Genomic DNA, 9,880 nt, shown 5'->3' with positions numbered 1-9,880 from the left:
GTGATTGGAATATGATATATTAGATAAATAATTTCTAAGTAGCAGCCAGATGAATGTTATTTCTAAGTTCAGGTGTTTAATAGTCTTCTGGCCTGTGGGATGAAGCTGTCTCTGTGTCTGGTGGTTTTAGTCCGAATGCTGTGGTACCGCCTGCCAGACTGCAGCAGACAGAACCGTTTGTGGCTGGGGTGATGGTGGTCTTTTATAATCCTGAGGGCTTTCTTTAAGGTTAACCTGGTATTTTTAATCCACTACATTTATTTTAGTTACTTTACAGATTTGGATTAATGATGTGAAATATAAACAACCCTTAAATCAGACTTTAGTTACACCTGAATGAAATTCAGTGAAGGTGATTGTCAAGTGCCAACAATCAGGCGAGATATTTGATAGTTGGTTGCTTGAGAAGACTAAATATTTATCTGCAGATCCGTTTAAAGCATATTCATTACTCGTTATTCTCTAATAGTTCATTAAAGACTGTATATAATTGCTATTTTGCACATCCCTTTCAAGATTTCAAGATTCATATCATATACACAACAGTGTAGTTATGCAATGAATGAACAACTTGGGTCACAGGTTCATCAACAGTGCATTACAAGACATCTATCAATGTGTGTATACTTCCACCATTACACTGTCGTATTCTGCACATTTCTTTAAATAAAGCCTTATTAGTTAGCACATCCTCCTATCAGGCACTAAACTGTTTTACTCTAGATATCATTTGAGTATCTTCTTGATATTTTCTATTCTATATTTATATAATTGACCTTCTACTTTCCCACTATTTTGTATGTACTCTTAATATTTGAATCTTTTCATAAAATATAACACATTCAAAAGTGCGTTACAAAAATGAAAGACATTAAGAAAAAGGCATTTTAAACAGTCATTAAAAAGCAACACAATCTTCCTGCATTGCAATTACTCTAAACGTGTAATAACGTGCTTTAACCAGTAGGTGGTTTGGGTTAAAAGCATAGGTTAAAAGGCTGTCAAGTTTACAGTGTTAACAAAATAAAATATACTGCTGTTTCCGGTTTAGTTTACGACGAATATTATTTTGTTATTGTTTTGATATTTGTAACACAAAAGCGATGGAAAAAACCCATAGCAACCAAAAAAAGATGGTCTTAACATGACCCAGTCGTCTAGCAGTTAATAAAAAACAATAATATCAAAACAAAATATTACTACTAACTTTATTGTGAAATTAAAACAGAACGGTAAAATAATAGTTTCCGGTGTATTCTGATGCTCGGGCATCTCTGTAGATAAATAAAGAACTAAGACAGATGTGTAATATTTAATGCAGCCAAACCATTTATTACAATGCATTCATGTGATGACTATCAAAGAGTAAAGCAAGCACTGCTGAATAAAGTATGATTTTCTCTTTTACGAAACGTTTTTTTTCATATGGAATGCAGTTGGAGGTCAACCAATCAAAGAACTTGAGGACTGATCACGGGGTTCATGGTGTAGTCCCAAACGATAGCTGAGGATTCTGGGTAGTGTAGTGTCTTCTGCCGTCCAAAAACTCCGAAAAAATATTTGTTTCTCCGAATCGAAGGGGGAAAATACAAAAGCATTGCACACAATTCAAACCAATCAATGTACAAAGGACAATTTGGTGTTTTTTAGTCGATGAGTAGTGCAGATATCACTGTAAAATCAATCGACAGTAAGGAGAATAGGCTACTTACTTCCGGGTGTAAAATTCTCCGTTATCCAATGGGAATGGACGCTCGTAATACAAGACATGATCATTATCTTTTAAATAACGTTAACTAAAGGGAACAATCTATTTGACACAGCTGAAGCTCTGGCCTTCCTTAAAAACAAACTAATTTAATAAAATTAACAGTTGCATTACACACAATGCACGTTGTAGAAATGCGTGTGTGCACCACGACAAAGGAGCCTCATTCACTTTACATTGGGGTTGTTTGCGTGGTGCCGACACGCAAATGTAACAAAGTTCGTGACTCCACCACGCATTGTGGTGTTAAGGAGTCGTGGTGGAGTCACGCATTCTGGTGAGATCAGGTTGGCTAAAACAGCTGATCACAACGTTCACACTCTGTGGTCACGAAGTACTCCACTAGCCCCCCCCCCTCCCTCTGTCGACTTTCCTAAAGTACTCCCCCGTTGATAGAAATCAACACGTAATGAATTAAGACCCCAAGGTTTGATGACTGATAGGTGTGTGGGTTGTCTTTCATTTTGACATGCAGAAAAATGTTATAATAAACATAGATACTGTATGTTAAATGGATATATCCGCCTTCTTTCATTTATCTTTCCATTCCCACAACAATATACATAAATAAATGGCATATTTTGGACATAGTTCGAATGGTGATTAATCATGATTAATACATTTTTAAGCTGTGATTAATCTGATTACAATTTTTAATCGTTTGACAGCCCTAATATATATATATATTAGGGCTGTCAAACGATTACAATTTTTAATCGCGATTAATCGCATGATTGTCCATAGTTAATCGCGATTAATCGCAAATTAATCGCACATTTTTGATCTGTTCTAAATGTACCTTAGAGGAATATTTTTCAAGTTTGTAATACTCTTATCAACATATGAGTGGACAAATATGCGTTATGCTAATGTTTATTATCATTTGAACAATGACAAATATTCTCATGAATATTAAACACAACAACCTCTGAACATTACAAATATTCGCCTCAACCTGGAACCTCTCATACAATAATACAATACAAATGGTGTGTGTGTGTGTGTGTGTGTGTGATCATTGGAGCTATGTGCAACTCAAGGCATAATTATGCTCGAACGGGAGCTGCCTGGACGCTGCAATCATGTTGCCCACTATCTGAGCTGAGTGTGCTGACTTTTCGTACAATGTCCCACTGTCTGGCGCAGTTGTGGCGAAATGTCGCTCCTCTGTTTTCATTTAAACAGCTCCTTATATCCGTTAGCGCAGCTAGCTAGCACCAGATGCTAACAACAACAATGCACGTAAGGTCTCTCTCTCGCTCGCTCGGGCCACATATACACACACCCTCCCGGTCCTCCCGATGGCCAGTTGGTGCCTGCCGGTGAGCGTGGAAGTGTGGTCTGCCACAAGCGGGCGGCAGAAGCGGGGCTGTCAGCATCAGCTTGTAGATGGTATTTTAAACTCGATGCGCTCTGAAACTACGGACATGCACTAACATACATACACATTCACACACCGTTGGCCATGCCATCGGGAGCAACTCAGGGTTAAGTATCTTGCTCAAGGATACATCGACATGTTGACTGCACGGGCTGGGATCGAACCCACAACCTTCTGGTTGAAAGACGACTGCACTCCCTCGCAGCCACAGTCGCCCTACAATAAGACAGTACAATAATTCTTTCATGCTAAATGAAGCTCTGTTGCTTGGATATCACTAGATCCTGTTACAGCGTAATATAAGTACATAACGATTAATGTGAACATTAGCATAATTACTAGCTAGCTGCTAACTGCCGCCTCGTTAATATCAAATCCATCATAATAACAAATCATTACCATGCTGTCATGAACGCGCAGTGCTGTTACGTGTACGCAAATTGACGTGCTTGATGTGAACGAGCATTTTGGTTAAAGTTGCGCATGCGCTATGAGTGCACATACGGGTACTTCTCAGGCATGCCGGGTAATCTGTGACGTTTCACTCTCTCAAAAATTGGGCCATTTTATCATCAGGCGTCAATAAGCAACTCTCATAGGAATGAATGAGGCCCCGCCTCCCACGCTGTATTCAGTTCTTATTATACATCCATGGTTTTGCCCCCTCTCCTTACAGTGTGTGTGTCTATGTCCCTCTGCCCTCAGGCAGTCCCACAACAATGCTTTGGAGTCATGACAGAACACACACTCATTCCCCTTTAACGCACACACATCTGTTTAAACCAACTACTCCAAAATGTGGTGGCAATTTAGTACTTATAACATGAAAGAATAAAACCGAGAGAAATCAATAAACCACAAACACAGGTATAGTTAAGCAGTAATTATACAGCATATTTATATAGCCACTGCAATGAACACACACATATGCAGCATTCCAGAGGCTTGAGCTGTGTGTAAATAAGGATATCCAGCATATATATAGCCACTACAATGAACACACACATTCCACCATGCAGCATTCTCCCCACCTCTGGTCATCACCCCCCCCCCCCGCTGTTTTGGCTCGGCGAGCTCTCGCACCGAGCTGTGGCGTCATCTAATTGACAGGCCCTGACTACTCCGTGTTGGACTGTCACTAGGGCCGTTTTGAGGTCGCGGAATTTCAAGGACACTTATTGTTTAGTTGATTTCTTTTGATTAGCTGTTTTCTGCATCATGTTTTGAGTACATTCAGAGTATTTTGTTGTGTGATTTTGTTTATTTTCTTTTGTTAAATTAGTTTATTCAAGTTTTTGTTGTTTACGGTTATTTATATTTGGTTTATTTTAGTTGTTTTCCTTTTTGTTTATTCATCTCCAACCACGTTTTATCATCTTACTGATTTTTAACTGTTTCTCTTGTGCCAGACAGGTGCTCGAGGCGGCAAACCCAATCCCTGGTGGTGGTGTTCTTCACGTGTCCGTTTTGTTTGATGTGCAGTGTCACGGGTGATTTTGATTTGACCCCTTCCTCCCCGTTTTGTTAATTGCCGCCGTGGTAAGCCCCAGCACTGTCCTTCTGCCTCCTCCCTGGAGAACTTTTAGAATATTATATTGTGTATTATTAGGAATACAATTATGTGCTAAATAAAATAACAATTGTTGTAATATCTTTTATACTGTCTCTGCCTGTGGTGTTCAAACGAACCTGATTGCCTTTTATGAAATTGTATAAACTTTAGTTTTTAGTAATTTCCTGGGGGCGAAACTCCCCCAGGTGGCGTTGTCAGCAAACCGAGAGTACATGAAACCCACACCGCCACACAAATAAGGATATCCAGCATATATATAGCCACTACAATTAACACACACATTTTTAGACATGCAGCATTCCAGAGGCCTGAGCCGTGTCCAAATTAGGATATCTCATCTCTCACATCTCCTAATAGAAAGGTTTCACTTCTCATATTTCCAGCTTCTTGTTATACAGCAAACTCACGTCTGGACACTAGGAACACAGGTTACTTCAATAATATAATCAATAATTTACAGTGCATTTTATACAACTTTTCGAAATTCATGGGTACCAAGTACGTAATTTCCGGAATGCCCGCCGCCATCTTTGTGACCGACTGTTGTGGCTTTCACACCAGCGCTTTTCCCTTTCTAGCTCCGAGCGGGAGCTTTTCTGGTTCAGCTCCGGTTTCCCTTTTCTGCTCCCGCTCTGTTCACACCGCCCAGAGCTGCCGCTGCTGCGTCATGACGTCACCGTTTACGTGCCTGCTTCATAAAATCCAAACCGCGTGGAAATCCCTCACATCGACAACAACAACAATGGCCGATTGTATTGAAGCGCAGTTCGCTTTGGTTATCCTCTTACGAAACGAAATGGAAGGCATCGGACGACTTTACAAGGGACGACTTTACAAGGGACGACTTTACTTGGAACTTTACAAACATCACACGCAAGCATTTTGTTGTTGTTCAGGAGGCTGATCCCGCCCCTGCCCCCGCCTCGACGTAAGAGAGACGTAAGCGACGCCGCCTCTTAGCTCCGAAGCTCTTGCCTCTCGACCTAGACCAGGGGTGCCCAACCAGTCAATCGCGATCGACCGGTCGATCGCGGGGAGATTCCCTGTCGATCGCGAGATGTGTCTAAAAATAGAACAACAATATTCTGTTTTATCGTTAATGTCCTATAGGCTATAACATAATCTTCCTGTGCCAGAATAATGCACTTGAACGCATCAAAGCTTTGTGATTGGCCGGCGTGACCCCTGTATCGGGGCGTGGCTGGTGGGCAGTGCCGGGCAGTGCACTAGTTCGCTAACGTTGTCCGTGTCAACAGGAGTGACAGTCACACAAGACCGCAATAGCAAAACATATATAATTTTCACTCCGAGTGGGAGGATGATTATTTTTGTATCTATTCAAAGTCCATCTGTCTCATCTGCAATGCGAGCGTAGCTTTATCGAAGAAGGGTAATTTAGGAGCGGCATTTCAAAACAGTGCACAAACGCTACGAGACGGAATTCCCTCCTAATTCTGCCCTACGCTCCCAAAAGGGGAGGGGCCTGAAAGGACAGCTAAATGCACAGCAGTCCATTTTCACCAGGCCCAACAACAAGAGCAAGGCTGCTACCATAGCATCTTATCGTGTCAGTCACGTTCTTGCGAAACGAAGTCTTTCAAAGACGGCGAAGTTGTGAAAGAAGCATTCCTGGAGGCTACCGACGCGCTTTTGGGGGACAGTAAAAATAACAGCAGCATTTCAACAGGTTTTTGATATGATAAAAACTCAAGTTAGATACCGTTATTAATCAGCTGTACGTTTTAGTTTGTTTGAACGTATTCATTATAATTATTGTACAACATTTTATAAGAATGCAAACTTAAATTGATTATAGTCTATTATCAATTCAGGTTAAGAAACTATTGTTGCTTGCATCCTATTTTAAAGGCATTTCTTTTTATAATCTACTAAAATGCAACAAAAGGGTTTGATTCTATTAATTTTGTCTTTTTTATTGCACTTTGGCAGCAGATTCCTGTGTAGCTTCAGATCTGAGTTGTTTTATTAGTAAGCCTAATTTATACTTTTGTAGCAACACTATTTTTATATAATGGCAAAGAAAGGGTTCAGAGTATTTTCTTTTTTCCCTGTGTCATATGTGGCAGCACTGTTCAATGTTTCTTGAAAACATTACCCACTGTAGTATGTGACGTGTGAATAAACTCCAACTCTGTACAGTATCAACAACACTGTTGTGTAACTTCAGTTAAATACTTGCATGTGTGTAGATTAGAAAGAGGTAAGATAAAGGATCTGCAGTATTTTATGAAATATTAATCGTACAAAGGTCAGTTTTATACAAGTAGAATGGTAGATGGTAAATGGACTGTACTTATATAAGATGGACTTTTATTAATCCCTCATGGGGAAATTATTTCTCTGCATTTGACCCATCCTAGTGTTAGGAGCAGTGTGCTGCCATTTTGAACGGCGCCTGGGGAGCAGTGTGGGGAACGGTGCCTTGCTCAGGGACACCTCGGTAGCACTTGGTCTTGCCGGGACTTGAACTGGTGACCTTCCAGTTCCCAAGCCAAGTCCCTATCGACTTCACCACCACCGCCCACAATATATAGCGCTCTATCTAGTCTTTACGACCCCTCAAAGCGCTTTATATACTACATGTCATTCACCCATTCACACCCATTCATACAGAGCAGTACCACTTGCTCTAGTCTAGGACCTAACATTCACACACCGTTGGCCATGCCATCGGGAGCAACTCAGGGTTTTGACCAAGGATACATCGACATGTTGGCTGCACGGGCTGGGATCGAACCCACAACCTTCTGGTTGAAAGACGACCACACTCCCTCGCAGCCACAGTCGCCTAGAAGTGTGTATTAACCTGGTAGTAGGCTGTCAGTAATGGCTACGCCTCTCTATTTAGACTGGTAGATCTCGGAAGACTGGCAACTTTAAAAGTAGCTCTCGGTTCAAAAAAGGTTGGGCACCCCTGGTCAAGACCGACAATTCTTTGGAGCTGGAAGTGAACCAGATTCCGGAGCTAATGCGGCTTTCACACCAGCGCTTTTCAGTTTCTAGCTCCGAGCGGGAGCTTTTCTGGTTCAGCTCCGGTTTCCCTTTTCAGCTCCCGCTCTGTTCACACCGCCCACTGGCGCCCCAGAGCTGCCCCTGCTACGTCATGACGTCACCGTTTACATCGCTGATCGCTCACAACAACAACAACTGCGTCGGGTCGATGATCGTGTTGCTTTTAATCACACGAAGCCAGAATAAATTGAATAACGACTTCTCCAACCTTATACTTTGCTCCAGAGTGCCGTGGTTCATTGTTTATTAATGTGTTTCTGCAGCATTTACCGACCGCTGCAGTATTGGCTGCTCTTCCACGGGAGTTTATTCTCCCGTTAGCTCCCGGTTAGCTCACACGGCAGCGGCCGCTCTAAAGTATTCACTGTCCGACTCACACAAGCAGCTGATGCATATCCCCAGTTCCCCTTAGCCTAAGTGAATGTGTGTCAGTCTGAATTGACACTGTTTGGTATCACAACGCTGTTATGAAAGTGTCTCTGGTATAAAACGGGTGATGTTAGCATAGCAACCGAAGCTAAACTGACTACTTGCATCCGATAGCTGCAATAATACAAAACAACACGTCTGCCTCTCTCCACAATGATCGATAACAGTGAACGGATGGTCAAAGTAAGGTACAAATAAACAGAATCACACGAAGCCTGGTTAGTGTTGCCTGACTTTATAAAGTGTGTTTATAAGCACTACTGCTTGTAGGCAGGCATAACAGTCGAGTCGACCCATGTTCAGGGGAGGTGGGTTTAGTTTCCTGCACGCCTCGACGTAAGCGACGTCGCCTCTTAGCTCCAAAGCTCTTGCCTCTGGACCGACAATTTTTTGGAGTTGGAAATGAAGCGGATTCCGGAGCTAAGAGCCGGCGCAGCTCCGGTGTGAACAGGAAAACCCAGCGCTTTTCAGGTTCTAGCTCCGAGCCGGAGCTGAAAAGGCGCTGGTGTGAAAGGGGCATAAGAGGCGTCGCCTCTGCGGTGTGAACAGGAAAAACCGGTACTTTTCAGTCTCCTGAAAACGCGTTGGTGTGAAAGGGGCATCTGACAGTTTGTTTACACTCGTCATGGCAGCAAACACCGCGCATTTAAACGGGAAAGAGAGAGAGGGATATTTGTTAAAGACGGCGATTATTGGATGCGATCCCTATTTGTTACCCCCAACTGTATTTTTTTTATTGAATTCGGCTAGGTGTCTTCCCCAACTAACTTTCCCCGACATATATATTTATCTTGTTCACAATCCATCTCCATTCACCGGAGAGAGCCTGAAGGCTTTTAAGAGCACAGATATCAATACGCCGTTGCCGGGTGGGTGAACGACACCAAGATATAATATGGCATGTGGAGAAGACACCTACATGTGATCACAGCGAAGGTAAGTAATTTAACAACAATCATAAACCGTGTTATTATAGTTGTATGTATGTCTAAAGTGATGATGTTAGCTTGCTAGCCAGTTGCTATCAAATGGTATTTCTAGCTAACATAACTCCAGCTAGCTATATTGTTTAAAACAACATACTCTTCTTTCAATGACAAATTAATTCTTATTTTTTTCTACATAAGCAAGAGGTCCATGTTTATTTCACGATTCTCTGTCACTTGCACTATTGTTATATTTCGCGTTGCTCTATCTTTACTTGTTTTTTTATGTCTTAAGGATATTGTATGTTGTAACCTACTTTTGGAGCAGCCTGGGACTTCAGATATTAAATGCCAATCTGCGCTGTAGCTATTGTATTTGACAATTAACCTTTGAATCTTACATTTGTACAAGCTTAGGAGAGTTTAGCTTTTATATGACAAAATTAATGTACTGCATTTTTCACTTAACAGGTCAATCATTCATTTCCAGGCTTTGAACAGCAAACCAACATCTCCATGGATTGTGGTGCAGGAGGACGGGACAGTGGTGATGGCGCATTGTACATGCATGGCAGGGTTAGGAGAGGTTTGTTCCCACGCAGCAGCACTTATGTTTACAGTTGTGGCTGCTGTTGAGAAGAGAGAAAACCAGACATGCACATGGACACAGCCTAGCACTAAAATGGTGAAGTACGATGAGGTGTCTAACATCTTCGCCATTAAAGAACAAGTTCAAACCGAAGACCTGTTTCAGCACATGAGACCATCTG

The sequence above is a fragment of the Pseudochaenichthys georgianus genome, chromosome 15 (assembly GCF_902827115.2).
Source record: "Pseudochaenichthys georgianus chromosome 15, fPseGeo1.2, whole genome shotgun sequence".
NCBI lineage: Eukaryota > Metazoa > Chordata > Actinopteri > Perciformes > Channichthyidae > Pseudochaenichthys > Pseudochaenichthys georgianus.
The sequence above is the reverse complement of the archived record's forward strand: the minus strand, read 5'-3'. Positions refer to the sequence as shown.